Genomic DNA, 18174 nt, shown 5'->3' with positions numbered 1-18174 from the left:
TGACAAAAACATTTCCTATTCACACTGACAGCAAATATTTCAAGTTCACGGGTTGCAAAACAAAAAGAAAATTTCAGCATTGGATCAAGCATCAGAGATTATGGCATGTGTTCCCAAGAGATGGTCTCTCTTAATTCTGATGTATCTTAAAAGAAAATACAGAAACCCCATGGGATTCAAAACACTTTCCTGGAAACAGTCACACCAGAACAGCAGAGCAATTGTGAAGACATATTATCAGGAGTAGACAGTGGAACATCGCACCACATTCGATCACACTTTTCAACAAGGCCCATAGACTGATAGAGGATAACTGGTCCACTTCCTAAAATGTTTGTTTTCTGCACGGGTCTTTCCTGTTAGCCTTGCTTAAGACTGAAGTTAAGAAACAACATGGTTTTCACAATCAAAAAAATGTGGTGAAAGGCAGGTTTGTATTTTGTTTTTTCCAAGATGCAGCCAGTACCACCACAAAGATACCCTAATATCAGCTAGATATATCTATCCAAATAAACAACTGTTTGTTCCATGTGAAACCAAACAACACTGAAGACACTTTCCAGTGGCAAAAGGCACAATATTCAAGAAGGTTGCTGAGAAACCTCTTGTTCCAGCTTAAAGCATCAATAGGTCATTGCCAATGCAGAGAATGGGATTGTTTTAAATTGGAGATGATAAAAAGTCCATGGATCTATCTTGTCAGATCATTTTACAAGAGAATATTTTTTTTATGTTCAAGCCAAATGCAAAATGAAACTTGAAATTTCAATAGCACTGACCATGAAATATATCCTATTCCATAAGTACCTACTCACCTTCTGAATGATTCAAGGTTTATTCAGTCTTACCTGAAGGGTAAATTCATATATCTGTTCTTTCTTAGACTCATTCAGAAAAGCAAGTAAAAACTAATTCATTTTACTGAAGTAAGACAAATTGATTTCCAATAATAGAACACACTGTACTTTTGGAATAACCTGAGATAATTATGAAAATAATTATGATATTTGGTGATATGAAAATAACGGTGATATGAAAATATTTGCTTAACCTTCTTTGAATCTTTTTTCTCTTAACCTCTAAACCATTCCAGCAGACTGTGCATGGCATTCCCATCAAAAAATCAACTTTTTTTTTTTTTAAGAGCCAAAGGAATGTAACACAAAAATGCAAATAACAGAAGAAGAAACATGTCTTCGTACAGTATTTTAATAAAGGCATTCCAGTGATGAGAAGGAGGAAATCGCTAGTTGATAGGGTTATTTTTGTTTGCTCAGCAAAGGAGTTGAGATGTGGACAAGAAGTGATAGTCAAAGCACAGAAGCAAACAAGAAATTTCACTAAGAAAATAAGCAACTGAGATGGAACTTGAATTTTCTAGGAGAAGAGCTTTTGCACTTCCAAGGAGGACATCTGTTCTTTACGAATACCACAGATCCATCAGTTATAATTTTTATTGTGCACTGTTTATTTACAATTTTTTTCCTTTGGTTTATATTTTGAAAGCCACTACTAATGGGCAAACCCAAATATTTAAAACAGAAGTTCTCCAAGAAAACCAATGCAAAACTTAGGAGAAGGAATATAGTCTAAGGCTGTGTGCAACAGAATTTTAATCTTCAGTAACACTGAAGACATAATTCTGCAATGACATTTTTTAATAAATGAAGAACAAAGCCAACCCTTCTTTGATTTAAGTTTAGGTATCCCTCTAATAGGTCTCTAAGCAGCCTGATAAGTTAGTTCTGATCACAGCCAACGTTTGCTTTCTGTTCAATTTTTAAGGTAAATAAAGCACTTAAAAGAAGACATGTTAGCTTCTTCTCATCCTGGGAAGCTTCAACAATTTTCCACAGGGTAGTCTAGAAACAGTCCTCACTGATTGTATTAAAGTAGGGCCATACTCCAATCACACACACAAGTGCCATAGGTGACAAAGATTCTTAGTTTAGCAAAGTGATCAGGAATGCCCTGTCTGACTCCAAATAATGTTTAGGAGAACACGTAGTATTCTGAAGTGAAAGTAAATGTGCTCAAGGAAGCTGCAAATAGTTCAAGACTATTAGTTATTGGAGGCTTGTTCAATGCTTCACAACTTAGATTTCCAGCACCCACAGGGAAGTAAGATTTTTTGTATTATCTCTAACAAATATTTAAATGATGCTTCACTGAATCCGAACACCTTTTGTATGGAGATAACAGATCAGCATGTCCTGGTGCAAAACAGCTAACATGGAAGAGTGGTGTAATGGAGCTTCAGAGAAGGTGAAGGGATTGGTGAAGAGAGATGCTTATGAAGTAACTGTGAAAGGGACAAAAATCAACGAGATGAAAAGGTGAGCAGGAACTGGGAAAGGTCAAAAAGACAAGACCTCATTAAATTTGCTGTAACCAGCATAGACATGAAGTAAGTGCTAAACGAGATAAGGTCAAACTATTTAAATTATGTGTGACTTGCAATCCACTGCAAGAACCAGCATGATGTGAGCTAGTTTATCATTTCACATGTAGTTTTAGGAACTTATTTTAAAATTTTTGTAACTGCTAGCCTTCAGTATTTACCTGAGCTTTGTCAGTGAACGCCTTGGATATCTGTACATTATAGTGTAAAAACACTAATGGAGCTAATAATGAACAGCACATCCTTGTTAGATCTTTCTCAGAACAGGCTGGTAATTTCTTTTTTGACTGTATTATTTACAGGCAATTCATCAGAAATCAAATTACAAATCTATGGAGTCATAAATGCAAACATACTTTCAAAATGTCAAGGATTAATGCCAACAAGGGGATTCTTTAGCAATAGGTGTCTAAAAACCAGACAGGAATGCAAAATACTTTCCTGAAGACTAACAGATTGAAAGGCAGAGTGCCAGCATGAAAATCAAGTCCATACTGGTTCTTAACATAGAGCCTCATCATTCCCACTCCCACTTTTCCCTCTGATGTGCTCAGATCTTCCTAGAAGGTAATACTATTTAAAAACCCAATATAAAACTGCATGTAGACAAATATCTGTATTTGTCCTGAACACATTAGATCACATACCATTGGTACAGTATCAGCTGCCCTTAGAGATCCGGTGTTAAAACATCCCATTCAGACAATCAAGATAAACATAAACAAGTAGAGTAACCCAATCATGTTGTTGAAGAAGTACATTTCAGGCTGAGTGTTTGTATGCAGTGTGAAAAATAACTATTTAGAATTCTGGACAATATTGCCAGACAAGTTAGGTAAAAACAGTAGAGATTTTTGTTCCAGAAAACTACTGGAACATCTCAGCTCATTCCTGAGGCAACACATGCTTCTACATTACTGTTCCCCCTTCCTTCTCCTCCCCTACCCTAGTGAGGTCCTGGACTTTCTACCACACAGAGCCATCAAGGACCAGTAAGCTCCAATTCAGCCCTCTGTTTAAAGTGAAGGTTTTTGTGGAAGGGTGTACTGATGACAGAAGTAAGGTGCTTCTTGCTGGAGAAGATTGCTAGTAGATTAACCAACATCATTGGTGCCAGTAGTAGGCAACAGAGGTTATCGCACCAGGATAGGAGGTAGTCATGGAGGGGTTTTACACACTGATTCCTGACTTCATCCTTGTGAGTTACACCTGTGTGACTGGTGACAATTATACTGGCACAAATGGAAAGATACAATGACACTGAGCAGCAACAAAATGGATTTTTGTTTTGGGCAATGTGGTCTAGTGGAAGGTGTCCCTGTCATGGAAGGAGGATTGGAACTACATGATCTTTAAGGTCCCTTCCAACACAAACCATCCTATGATTCTATGAATATACTCATTCTCTTTGGAACTGACACCTAGTTTCAGTTTCAGCCACAGTGACCCTGGCTTGGTTAGGGCATTCCAGGCAGGGCAGCTGTAAAGTGTGTGACTTCTTGATGTCTGTTGCAAATTTATTTTTATTTTCTGAGTAATCTGAGCTAGTGTCTTTTTAGATTAAAATAGCAACTAAAGCAGGTTTTACTTATATTTAGGCTCATATTTCTGACAGTTTATTTCCCTGCATTTCTGGAGAGTTTTTTAACTGGTTTACTCTGGAGGATTGAGAACAGGTAGTCTACCTGGAATCAGGAAATTATCATCTCTAATTGTTACAGGAAGTATGCTTATAAAACTATTTCCCCTGAACTGACAAAAAAGAAAAATAAATCTAAGTATTTTTTTCTTTATAAATAGATCCAAGTGCATAAATTTCCATTGTCTGCTCCTGTAACTTTGTGTCTCATTGATTGTGCAATGATTTGAAGGCAGTTTTTATTGTAGCCTTACATAAAATTACACAATATATTTTCATTTTATTTTATACATCAGGAAAAACACTTCAAAAAAAGTGTTATAGTTGCAAATTTGAACATGAAAATTTTAAAAATGCCAAGTTAATTTTTCTCAATCATCTTAATTTAATTCTGTCATATATGTATGCAGTAACTGCTGTTTAGTCCTAAACTAATGGTTTCATTGGGCACATTGTATCATTTCCAGCTTACCTTTAGCCCTAGGCTATAGCTTTCACAATCGTTGTCTGACACCTGCTTCAAACTTAACCAGTTAGTATCCAGCATTTTTCCCATGCAACCATATGAACATTGTTTATTTTTCAAAACATTTGTCCAAAGTAAAGTGCTTTCAGACTTTCATGCTTTTTTCAGTGCTGGGATGTTGGTTTTCTCTAGATGAACTAGGAAACACCAAGCACACTTTTGTTCTCCTTCCTTCCATTTCTCTGCACCAGGCGAGAAATGGAAGCACAGAATAGGTCTTTCCATAAAGCCCTGCCTGAAGACTTAGAAGCTGATAGCCTATCCAGATGACAGCCTATCCAGCTCGACTCCTTACACTACAATTTAACAGGTTAAGTATTCATTTCTGGTTCATTCACGATGAAAGCCACCAATAAATAGCAAGAAATAAAGAAAGAGTTTCTGAACCAATTGTTCAATCCCTGCAAATAAGCCTAGCATTCAGCTGGCCTGTGGGCTGTGTTTATTAGGAGCTCCTCTGCACACTCCAACGGGCAACTGTCCTTCTGTCAAAGAACCACTTTTCTCCAAGGAGGATGGCATGTCTTCACTGCTGAAAGCAGCTCCCAACCTATAGAGGTTCTATGTTCTCACAGGACTAATTTAATTTAACTCCCTTATTTTTCCATATGCTATAGACGAGGTGCTGGAGGTACAGTCCTGAAGGTAAAATTCACTCTTGGGAGAACTTTCTCTTGCTAACTTGATTGCAGTCTTGGATAAAGTCTAATGTGAGAAAGAAGCTGTTCAGAGTTTTGTATAGGTTTTCCCTGCTCGGCTTAGGGAGACCCTGGACTTTGAAAGGCTGCTGCCACAGCTTGCCACAATCGCTAACGTGCCAGAAGCAATTACAGGGTCTCTTTAAAAAAAAAAAAAAAAGAAATAAAAACCCTGAATGTTCTCACATTCTGACCATTTCTTCTATGTCTTCAGTAACCTCAACTATACTTTCGTGTTAAAGCAGCTCTTTCCATTCTTTCCTTACCTGTATCTAACACAGACCACAATCCAGATTTTTCCTAAGGAGCTTCCAGTCTAACCTTTTTCTATAAAATCTGGCTGTAATTTATTTATTCCTCTCCTAAGGCCTCATTTCCTTTCTTTTCCCACAACTGCATTGTGCAAAAGATGATGTAACATGTCTATTATTAACCTCAGCTATGTCTGTGACACAGTTCTTTTTTCATACTAGGGGACTTAGCTATGTATGTTAGCTTTTTCCAGACATAAGTCTATTTCTTTTCCTTCTTCTACCCCTCTGTATTTTCTCAGAAACTAGGAATGTGACCTAAATGCAATATTTTTTTGTCCTTACTGAACTGTTGCCACATTAAACTATTTGGTATTACAGATCTTACAATAAAGCCACAGGAGCTCACTGAAAAGCAGTCTCCACAGTGCTTTGTTCAGTACAAATGCAGCTCCTTCTCTAACAGGCTTTAACTGCTGAAAAGACAAGAGAGAGAGGGCAAGAAAAGGGACAGAACATGCAGAAGACTGAGACCAGTGATGGTGTGCAAGCAACTGCATTAGCTCATTTTCTTTGTTAAATTCATGTATCTTCATTAGAAAGCAAATTAGTCTGCAAGAAAAAGGAAGGCAAGGAAAGGAAGAGAGATCTTCAGGTGAAAAGCATATGTTGGGGATTTCATTTGGGGGAATTTGAAGAGATTATACAGATACTGAATCTCAGTATAAGTACAACAGTCCCTTTCAAGACTAAAAATAACTTCTGAATTGTAGTTTGCAGTTTCAGACGTATGCTTAAACTGCTTCCATGCTGATGTAATGGTACTAATCTTTTCTCGAGAGGGAGTTGATCCATGAGGGATACAAAGATCAGCTGAATTTTGCATTAGGATCTTTGCATACATATAAATTGCAGTCTGCCTTCTAGCAGCAGCGCTAATGTCCAGTACCTGGTGGTAACAGAAGTTGTTTAGGAGATGATAATGACTGCAAAGGGACCATGAAGTAGCTGTAATAGCACTGTTTGATAGTAAATCAAGCATGCTGATTTCACACACTTAACTGAAGTTTCTGTAGGTAGGCTCTGTGCACTGCTATAAATCTTCACCAAAATTATCAAACCAAAATCTTCAACTGACTTTGCAAAGATGCATAGCAAATTGTTCATGACTGAGTACAACCCAGTATTACCTGTTTTCTTTCTTCTTCAAGGTCCCCTCCAAATGCCTGAGAACTCCTAGCATGTGGATATCTCTGAATACCTAACTGAGGGGAAAAGCACAATTTGCCTCCCAGAGCCAAGAATAGCCCTCCCTTCTTGGGTGCAGACTCAATTAAGTGCAGAAGGACATGCTTACTTAAAAGCATATGATCAGTCCCATGAAAATCAATGGTGCTTACAGTTAATCACAGTTTCAAGTTCTTTGCTGAACTAAGTATTAAGCCAAGGATTTGTCAGTTCAAATATCTAAGCTGATCTCCAATACACAGTGTCTGAGGAAATAAGAAATGACTTCTCAGCAAAGACAATGATAGACCACACAAAGTCAAATTTAAAGTGTAGACAAGCAACCCACAGAAGAATGTGATCTGTTATAAATGAAATTAAGATAACTTTTGAACTCATACATGAGCACAAATATAATTTCATTTATTCTAAAACATTGAATTCAAAATTCTCTGCTCTTTTATAGAATTTCTATAACTTTAGACTGAAATACAATTTTTGCTAGTTTATGACTTCGTGTGTGCCAAAACTAAACTATAGAATCAGTGAAATAGAAGTCGTCTGCAACAGCAAATAAACAATTAATTAAATGAAAATAATTAATCAAATAAATAAGCCTACACTAATAGTTAAATGAACAATCTGAAGCCATTCCAATTCTAAATCATACTAACATTTTTACCAAATGCAAGTGTTTAAAAATCAGACACATTTTGTTAAGGGACCCCATTGCCAATTTTGTAAATTAAGCAAATCAAGTTGGAATGAAATAGTGTGCATTTAATCTTTCCAAGAAAAAAATCATCTAATGTACAATTGGCATTTCTCCAGCCATGAAATATCTATGCCTTCATCAGTCCAGTAGAGTAATTTTCCCAAAAATAAATATTCTATAAGTACACATGTTCCTATAAGCTGAGCCCTCAATTTCAGTGTTTCCCCATCACTAACAGGAAAATTCAGGATGAGTATGATTAATATAGAATAGTATAACTTATCCAGTGTAACAAGATGAGTGTGTGCTGTTGGGAATACTTGGAGAAAATGTGAGACAAAAGCTGAATCATCCACAACACTTCTATCGGGTTTACTCTGTAGACCAAAACGTATATTCTAACAAAAAATACCTATGTGTTTGCCACAAGCTAGACAATGAAAACATTAACAGGACATGGGACTAAGGAAGCAATAGGGGATACATTTTTTAATTTATATATGCATCTGAAAACAAAGTTCCTCAAGATTAAACCACCTTTTCTTTTGGGATTTCAGTACCTGGACATGGCTTCCTGGAGAATATTCTCCACAATTTGTTACAGGGTGAAGCTGACTGGTCTATTGTTCCTGATTTTTCCTTCTTTGGGGATGATTCACCTCTTTTGGAAGACAGGTGCAATGCTTGTCTTGCCATTGTTTGGCTGCAATGGAGGTCAGCCTTGTAAGTACCTCAGCCAGTTCACCATGTTGCTCTCCACCCAGTCCCACGGAATTACACGTATTCAGTTTATTCAAGCTGTGCCAACACTAACCACATTTTCCATGGGTAACGTCTCTCTTCCTGCAGATTTTTTGCCAGGCACGGAGGCCTGGCAGGTCCAAGATTGGCTATAGTGTCTATCATTCACTCCTGTAGCTATGTTGCCTTTCCAGTCTTCAGTGGCAGAGCAACCTTTGTCAGGGTATATAAACGTCTTCCTTTCTAAAGGTCACAAGATTCTCTCTTCCTTTTGTCCACTATATATCTTCCCTGTTTCCTACTGTGTCTTTAGATAACAGAAACTATTCTGTCAAAAGAGCTAGTTTGTGTTAGATGGGATATATGGGTGTCACCTTCAGTGTCAGTAACTGGAGAAATATTCAAAACACAATAAATACCTCACATCAGGGATTTATCATTCTTCATTGCTAGACAATCATTTATTTTCAATGTTATATTCTGTCCAATTTAGATTAATACCCAGATGTTAAAGTAGCATCTTGTATTCACTCTTAGTAGTAGTTTGCCAATTCACTTTTAGGAAGTTAATTTTCAGTTCTTTAGAGAATAGAATTTGTATTCTGTAGGTAAAACCAAGGGGAAACAAATCTTTCTTACTTACTCCATACAGAAAACAAATACGTTTTCTTTTCAAAAATTATTAATACTTTTCTGCTGCTTATTACACAGCGGAAAACTATCTGCAACTAAGGAGAAAGATCCCTCACACATATTCTAAATGTCATAGAAAAGAAATGGACCTGAACTCTCTTTCCTAACCTCTTTTATTTCACATATGGATTGCACCTCAGTGCATGTAGTCCTATGGGGTAACCCATAAACCACAATTCAAAGTATATGAAACAAAGTTACTCTGGGTAGGAAGCCAGTGTAGCAAAAATGAGATTTTGAAGGTCTGCTGGAACAGAATGAAAGCTAATATTGAGAGGACTGGTTTATGAGTACATATCCATCTAGATAGGTCTGGCAAAAATAAAAAAGAAAATTAATAACAATGCAAAAATGTCCTGTAGACATTTGTACACTCTATATGGAAAGAAACATAAGGTTGTATGTATCCCAGATGCTCTTGTGGCTGTAATAGCAAGTTTAGCATGTGCAGCAAGGAAAGATGTAAAGCAACATCTGTTGAAATTATACATTTGCAAATCAACAGGCCCAGATAACTGACACCCAAGAGCCCCAAGAAAACCAGCTGGGAGCTTTCAGAACAATGTATGGGACACTGAAGAAATTCCAAGTGATTGGATAAGTACAGATGTCATTCCAATATTCAAACAGGATAAAATGAATAATCCTGTGACGTACAAATCAGTTAGCCTAACCTGTAAGAAGGCTAAAATAAAGTAATTTAAATGGATTCATAGATACATGCAAATAAAGATAAATCCTGGAATTTAAATAAGTCAACCTTGTTCACAGACAGTAGTCTTGACAGAAATAAACTTGTGGTCTTTATTGACAGCAATACAACCCTGGTTTCCAAAAGCACTACATAGTTTATTTGGAAGACAGTACATTCTGATGGTTTTCAGTCAGTACTTATTGCTTTATGACATTTTCAATATTGACATTATATTCAATAATGTCAGTAATAAATGTGACATTATACACAAATAGCAGAGCAAAAATTAAATTAGTCGAAAACTGTCTTTTTGTCAGAGCTCAAGATACAATTTTAAAAGTTATTATGTAAAAGAGAAAGAATTAATAATAACAAAAGTTCTTGGACCAGTGCTAGCAACTATTTGTAGCTTATAAAATCTTTCTGGTAAAAATAAAAAATTAGAAAAAATATCATTACAGTAACTACTGAGAACAAGTAACTGTCATAAAACATTCTAGATAATTTTCTGAAATTATTAGAATGGAACCAGATGTGTTCAATACAGCTAAACCAAAAGTATGGCCTCTGGGAACATACCATGTGAGCTTTGGAGTGGGGTGCACTGACTTCAGAGTGGGAAACAGATGTATGGGACTACCGTGTGGGAAGTGCTCAGTTCACCTACCATAAACAAATTGAGATGGGAGCAGTTTATTGATTTGCTAATTGTACACAGATAACCAGTCATCAGTGAACTATATATCAGTATCTATTACACAGCCTAAACTGCAGACCCCCACATGGAAATGGGCGTGCCCCAGCTATGCACATACCCCTGCTGCTGCCAGCACCCCCCTGAGGCCGCACTCTGGGCAGGTGCTCCACATGCACCCCAAGGAGGGGTTGGCCCATGCCACCACTGCTGTGCCGCGGATCCCTGGCTGGGTGCAGTCTGTTTCTGTGTCCCACAGGGTACAGGAAGGGCTGGGGATTCTATGGGGCAATGCTTGGCTGTGCACACCAGAATCACTGCTCCTCCTCCCACTCCAAGGCCTCTACCAGCACTCCCTTCCAGGCTTTAACGCTCCTGTGACATTGCTTCATGACGTCTTCATTTCTTTCCAAAGTGACTGGAATTCACTGAATACTCTTTCAGTGGCTTCTTTTCATCCTGCTCTTTAACATGATCAGTTTCGTGCAGATTCCCTCTCTGTTTGGGTGTCCTATCATGAATACTGTTACCCTCCCATACTAGACACTGTTACCAGGCCATTTTGACATGGATTTTGTCAGAGATTTCAAGAGCAGCATAAAAATATTCTAAAATTGTAAAAGATGTTTTGCCATTTGTTTTTAAGGCAGCCTGATGGCAGATGTGGGATTAAATACTGAAAGAACTGTCCTAAGGGCTTAGTGGATGGATATTTGGTCACAATTTTTGAGGGAAAACAAGTGTAATGTTTTAAAATATTTGTTTTATGCATACTTCAGGGAAGGCAGAGTTGGGAGAGTTGGCTAGGACAACCTGGCTAGCACTATGTAGTGGTTTGCACAATGTAGCATTTATGACTTTATAACCCAAAAATATTTACCAATAAATTAAGTTTGGAGGGTTAGTAGCAATTGCATAAGATGACTTATAAATGAGGAGAATTTTGATTAATTTTTCGTCTCACCTTACAGCATCAGACATTGATCACAGAGTGCTAATCTTAAAACTGAAGACTACAGCATCTTGAGAAAAATGGGTCAATGTTCAGCTGAGCATGCAGAAGCCTCCTAGGTGCCTGACTGAATGATGCTGCACAACAATTTATACAGATCACTGGTTGTCTTTTTTTTTTAAGAGAAATTTTTTCCTTAGCAAACTTTCTCCTCCTTCTGTAGCCTGATTTACCATCTACTGATCATCTGAAATCTCGTATGTGACTCACTGATATGATTTGTATTGGTATCAACTATTTTGTCACTGTTGATGAAATATTGGTCTCTTCTAGTTTTTGTTGGTGTCTACCAAAACTTTGCCAAAGTGTGGTACATTTGTGTCAAATTACCTGGTGTTTTATACAGAAATTAAATTTAAGAAGCTTTGGAGTTCCTCTTGATATCAATTTTTGTAAAAATTTCTTGAAAAACTGTAATTAGTCTCAGAATCAGAAAATAAATCTTGAGGAAAAAATAAGCTATGTTTCTGATGTAACAAAAAAATTAGGAAGCCTGGAATCTAAATCAGAAGAAACTGCTTGGTCTCACTTAAATAAGCACAGAAGGTCAGAGTGAGCACTATTTTACAAGAAAAGCTTTGCCAAAAAAATAGTGATACTCTATGATGGTGGGTGGCTTTTTTATTAATTCTGTGAGAGCATAGCCTCATTTAAGACACGACCAACAGCCCATTAAAAATTAGAAGCCTCGCATCAGTCTTAAAATCACTGGACATAAATGACAATATTAATTATTAACTCTGTGATATTATTTTGTATTTGCATAAGAAGGTTTGAACAGGGAAATGCCAAGAAAAAAACCAGAAATCTCATGAGCTGTATGATTATAGTGACTTCTGACAAGGAGGAGAATTGCAGTAGATAGTAGGTAACAAAGACCAGGATGTGCTAACTAAACAATGGAGTAAACAAAATATTAAAAACCAGAAAAAGAACAAAAGAAGAAAGCAGAAGGAAGTCAATAAACAATGCTGGAATGAATTTGTATAAAATTCTGAATTTTAGCCTTACATTTTTAGCTGAGTTTAGATAGTTCACACCTTAAAATGTTTATTTTAGATTTAAAAAAACTTGAAAAAAACCAAAACAAACTTACATGAATAGTAATTCTGTATTGGTTAAAACTATCAGTGATACTATACAGTCAGTCTACAGGAACCTAGTTGTTTGAGAACATTTAATCCTAGCCAATAGTGTTTCAGAGCCGTCATTGAAATATTTCATATCAGAAGTACCATATATTGAATTCCTCCTCTTAAATCCCGAATGCATAGATAAGTAATGGATACATTTCTTCCTATTCACCTACATTTCACTGTAAATCACTGAGTTTTTCCTTATTCCAAATTCACATTTAAGATTCACTTTTATTATCTTTTGTTCAATCAATCATCAGTATGCCAACAGGTTCCTTATTAATTACCCTATAAATTCACCTTTAATTCATATTCCTTGATATTTCCATCTTTTTTTCTCATTCTTCAGGTATTCATTCTTCATATTGCCCTGGTCTCTTTTTAGAAGGATGACTTCTCACTCAAAATAAATTTTCACAGTTCTGTTTTTGGGGTATTTTGTAGGGTAAAATGGAAAAGACTTCGAGTTTCGATGCTTTTCCCTATTTTAAGTTTAAGAACCCAGTTTGTGCTGTATGCTGTGTTATAACCTATAAGCAGCCCGAGACCCCTGGTGGCCTAGTGGTTAGCGTGCAGGACTTTCACTGCTGCGACCACGGGTTCAAATCCCGGTCTCCTGGCCTGATGGAGGTCGTTAGCCCTGTGTGGCCATCCATCTATGAGAAGGACACTCTAAACAAACCTACGTCCTGAGGACCTCACTGCCATTGTCCAAGCTTGCTTGGCCCCGGCAGATGAACCTTAGGATTAAAGGGTGGGCTCAGTTCAGCGCAGGCTGTGTCTCACCTAAAAAATCCATTGCGCAGGCTGGAAAGGTAAAAGACCTTTCCCCAAATCTTCGTTCGCGAAGATGGGCCATTATATATATATTATTATATATATAACCTATAAGCAGCCCACACAGAGTTTCCTGAAAAATGTACTGTTCAGTGATATTAACAGATTTTTAGATCTTTTCTCTGCAATGAACAAAAGAGGAAAACTAAGTCTGCTTCTGTCATGATGTGTAGTCCCAACACTAAGCGGAGCATATTAGCTGACAATAACATTGGAGAAGCTAAGGGATATTGGCAGCTGGCTGCCTACATCCATTCAATCTGCCCAGAGGATCCTAGGGCCACTTAATAACCATTCCAGATGGTTTTCCCCTTCTGCAATGCTCTTTGCTTCAATTTAGGTGACAATACAACTACAATTCAAATTCAAACAGATTCAACAGCAACCCTGAGCTCCCGTTCTATGTGACCTGAAGAGACTTTCTGTGGGTGGCTCACGTGGAGCAAATGAGTAGGCTTGGGCCTTGTGTCACTTCTCAGCTCACTTTTACCCAATAGAACCAGGCAATCAAGCCATTTTTGATGAAACAGTCTCAGGTTGCACCAGGGAATGTTTAGACTGAATGTTAGAAAAAAATTCTCCCCTGAAAGGGCTGTCAAGCATTGGAACAGGCTAGTCACAGAAGTGCTGGAATCACCATCCATGGAAATGTTAAAACAGTGTGTAGAAGTGGTGCCTAGGGATATGGTTTAGTGGTGGACCTGGCAGTGTTAGTTTAGTTGTAGGACTCGTTGATCTTGGATGTCTTTTCCAACTTTAGTGATTCTAATATCTATAAACATACTAAGAAAAGGTAGGGATATCTAAACAGAAACATTTCACCTTCCCACTCAGGTAGCGTTTGCAATTTTGTATCAGAGAGAGAGAAGTATTCCAGGCAGGATTACATCATCCTGTAGAAATGAGATGACCAGGAATGAGTCCAAAACATCTGGCTATCCTCAACAGTATCCCCAAGGTCATAAAAGAGTTCACTAACTGTAGCAGGGCAATAGGCAATAGGATATGCGTTGTCTGGCACATGGCACATATGGCTTGCTTGAATCACAAGGATACTCAGTCATACTCCAAGTCTCTGTAGTCATCATAAAAGTTTCTTACACCGCAATAGGCTACACTGGCTGAGTACCTGACACATGTTTCTGGAACCAAGGTGGCTTCAGTATCACCAGTGTAACTTTATTTCATTGTGAACATCTTTATATACATGTACACTTCACTTTTAAGTGTTTAGTTAAAATATTCCTAGTTTTTACTACTGTCTAGCCTAAGTCTCTTTTGCTGTAGTTTAAGGCAATTATTTTTTACACAATAATGTTATTCCACTACGGATATATTCCCTTCCATTATGCAGTAGCTTTTTTAACATTTGAAGTCTGTTATCACATCTCAGATCAATCTTCCCTTCTCTAGACCAAACAACTACAATATTCATATCTTTCCTTATTCATTATATTTTCTAGCTTTCATCTATGCTCACTGCTCTTTTCTTTAAAACCAATCTACACCTGTCTATAATTATAGTCCCCTAACTGGAGACAGTGTTCCAGCTAAGGTGGTGCTAATGAGCAGATGAGCAGAAGAATTTCTTCAGATGTCTTACAAAAGACATGAATCTTTATACAGTCTGATATTCAGTTTGTCTTCCTTACATGCTGTGATGTTGCTGTTTCATGTCCAGCTATGATCCACTACAACCTTGGGATCCTTCTCTGCAGAACCACAAGGCATCCAGTTGGTTTGCATCTTGTATTTATGTAGCTGACATTCCTGGCTAAATATAGACCTCTTTGCTTATCCTTACTGAATCACATCCTTTTTTTCTCATAACTCCTCTCCGGTTTGTCCAGGTCCTGGCTAAATACTAATTTTGTCCTCTTTTGCATTGTTCCAGATTAATATTGTCTGCAAATGTAATAAGAGTATTCTTTCTTCCATCATTCATTTCATCAATAAAAATGTTAACTAGTGCCAGAAATGTTGCATAGTCCTGGATACAGAGCAAAAATGCCTTCTTTATTTGAGTGGATTGACAGTCAGTTTCTTTTACCTTCTGTCTAGGATAAATCACTGGCATAAATAAGCTAAGCACTGCCACTATATCAGCTATGCTATGTAACAGTAAACCATTTTTGTTCTATACTTGCCTAGCACTTGCACTATATCTCAGCATTGAGACATCTGAACTAAAATTTTTACCTTTCTTAAACCCATCATCAAGATCTGCATACCACACCAGCTGGACATCTTTTTCATTCCTGAGATCTGAATGCCTATGTGGCTGGTTTGGACATCTAGACTAGACGCTGAGATTTGTCTACCCAGATTTCGAGGAAATATTTTCACTGCTTCCTTTTCTGATGAGGCATACCTCAACATGCCTAAATCTTCAGGTAACAATTCTGCATTTTTATATATTAGCTTTTCCTTAGTTCTGCTCATTTTGCTCTACAAGTTCATAGGTTTCTTCAAACTATGGCTCAACAGATTAAACTACCTTTCAAAACAAATCAAAGCAGATAAAGCTGCCTTGCATTTGGTCTGCTTTTCTTCTGTAGATCAAAATGACAATTTTCAGACATTACAACCCTCTATATAATTAAAAAAATATTTTGTATTTTCTATTTAAAGAATCCAGGGATAAAACGAATTCCAGTAGAATTTTTAGGGAAGAGTGAATTCTAAGAACAGCTCTCAGAAACCTCAGGTAAAAATATTCAGCAAAGACAGTTTCACAAGATATACATTCTTCTATCTCTATTGCAAAGATTTCCACTCTTTATTTTTTTTCAGTATTTTGAATTGAATTAATATGCATGTAAAAATATGTAGCCAAAGAATTCTGTCTTCTGATTAAATAATGCTCACCAAGTTTACTGACACTGAGTCTCATGTGTTTCTTTTTGGCATTTAAATCAATATATGCCTTCATCCCTTGAATTAGTCCAAATTTCATAACATTATTTTTTGTTTACATACTGCACAACATCATCAAACCTTCCCAGTAATTCTGGTTCCTCACCACTTTTTCTCCCTGTCTGTCGATGAGTCACAATTTCGCATAAATAATAAATACCTTTTCTCCTGATAGTATTACGAATTTGTTATTTCTCATTTTCTATTCCCAACCTGTTTAGCTGATAGTAGCAGAGACAAATGCACTGTTGTGAGATGCTGGCATTCACAATGGGTTTATGCAGCTCTGAAAAACACATGTAGATGCAAAAAGTACATATTGAGGGTGACGATTGATGAAAAATTCAACATGAGCTGTCAGTGTGCGCTCACAGCCCAGAAAGCCAAAAAAATCCTGGCCTGCATAAGAAGGACCATGGCCAGCAGGTTGAAGGTGATGATTCTGCTACTCTGCTTCACTCTGGTGAAACCCCACTTGGAGTACTGCGTACTGTTCTGGTGTCCCCATCATAAGAAGGACATGGAACTGTTGGAGTAAATCCAGAGGAGGGCCACAAAGTTGATGAAAGGACTGAAGCATCTCCCCTACAAAGACAGGTCTAGTGACAGGACAGATGTTCCTGTCCACGGCAGGAAGGGTTGGGACTAGATGATCTTTAAGGTTCATTCCAACCCCTTAACCTTCTATGATTATAAGATTCTGTATCAAATCACCAGAGGATAATCCCAACAGTAATCAGCAGCTCAGACTACAGCAAGAGCCTGCTTCATGATGAAACAGGATGTTAAAATTTTCATCTGCAAGTTTATGGCCTGGAAGAGCAAACATCCAAGATTTTCATCCTATTGAAAGAAAGGCTTTACCATCATCTGATAAACAAATAGGATAAATGACTTACTATTCAGAACCTGGCTGTGGACCAAATCTTGATAAGAAAATTAAAGGGATATATAATACTCAGCAGAGCATAAAAGTGTAACCAGGGTTTTTCACAACAGGTGGGTTTGCTGCTGAAAGATTCAGAAAAGTAAGTTTTGAAACAACTATGACCCTTTCCACTCCTCACAACTTAATAGAACAAGGGATTCATAATGAGATGAACCACATAGGAGTGCAAAGAAACCTGGAGCTGACTGCACTTTTATTTTATTGGCCTTGAGCAGCATGAGAAAAAGAGAGGAAATGTCAGACAAGTGAGAAGTGTTTCAGAAGAAAATCTGAAAGTGAGATGGCTGCCAAGTAATTTCCACAAGAGAGAGCAAAAGTGGAATTGCTAGAGGGGGGTTCGTACAGATGGGATAATCCCACATGTGATCCTTCAAAAGGGAAAATTCTTTTATTGATTCAGCTTCACAAACTTAGATAGAGAATCTGAATCGCAAACAGCATGCTTTAACTTTATGGGGAAAAAAAAGCATAGCATCTTCTGGAATGACACCCCTGTGACTTTTTGTGCAAATTCTTTGGTTCCTACCACAAAGTCCAAGACAATCATTGCAGACATTACATGCTGGATACAAGAAAAAAGGGACTGATTACTGTAAAGCAGTTGGGAAACTCTGCACCTAGAATGAAGTGGAGTACACAAGTGAGTATTTGCTGCCACTCAGGTCTGCCAGACCCTACACTTTAGACTGAAAAATTCTCCAGTGGCTGAAATACAGGAACCAGGAGTTGTCAGTCTTAAGCCCCTATTGTAGAATCATAGAACAATTAAGGTTGGAAAGCACCTTCAAGATCATTGAGTTTAGCCTTTGACTGAACACCACCATGCCAACTAAATCATAGCACTGAGTGCCACATCCAGTCTTTTCTTGAACACCTCCAGAGATGGGAACTCCACCACATGCCTGGGCAACCCGTTATAATACTTAACTACCCTTTCAGTGAAGGAATTCTTTCTGATGTCCAACCTGAACCTCCCCTGGGGCAGCTTAAGGTCATTTCCTCTTATCCTGTCAGTAGTTCCCTGGGACAAGAAGGAACAACCTTT

The sequence above is a fragment of the Neopelma chrysocephalum genome, unplaced genomic scaffold, assembly GCF_003984885.1.
Source record: "Neopelma chrysocephalum unplaced genomic scaffold, ASM398488v2 Primary Assembly neopelma1_23b, whole genome shotgun sequence".
In the NCBI taxonomy this organism is placed as follows: Eukaryota; Metazoa; Chordata; class Aves; order Passeriformes; family Pipridae; genus Neopelma; species Neopelma chrysocephalum.
This window is presented reverse-complemented; position numbering follows the sequence as displayed.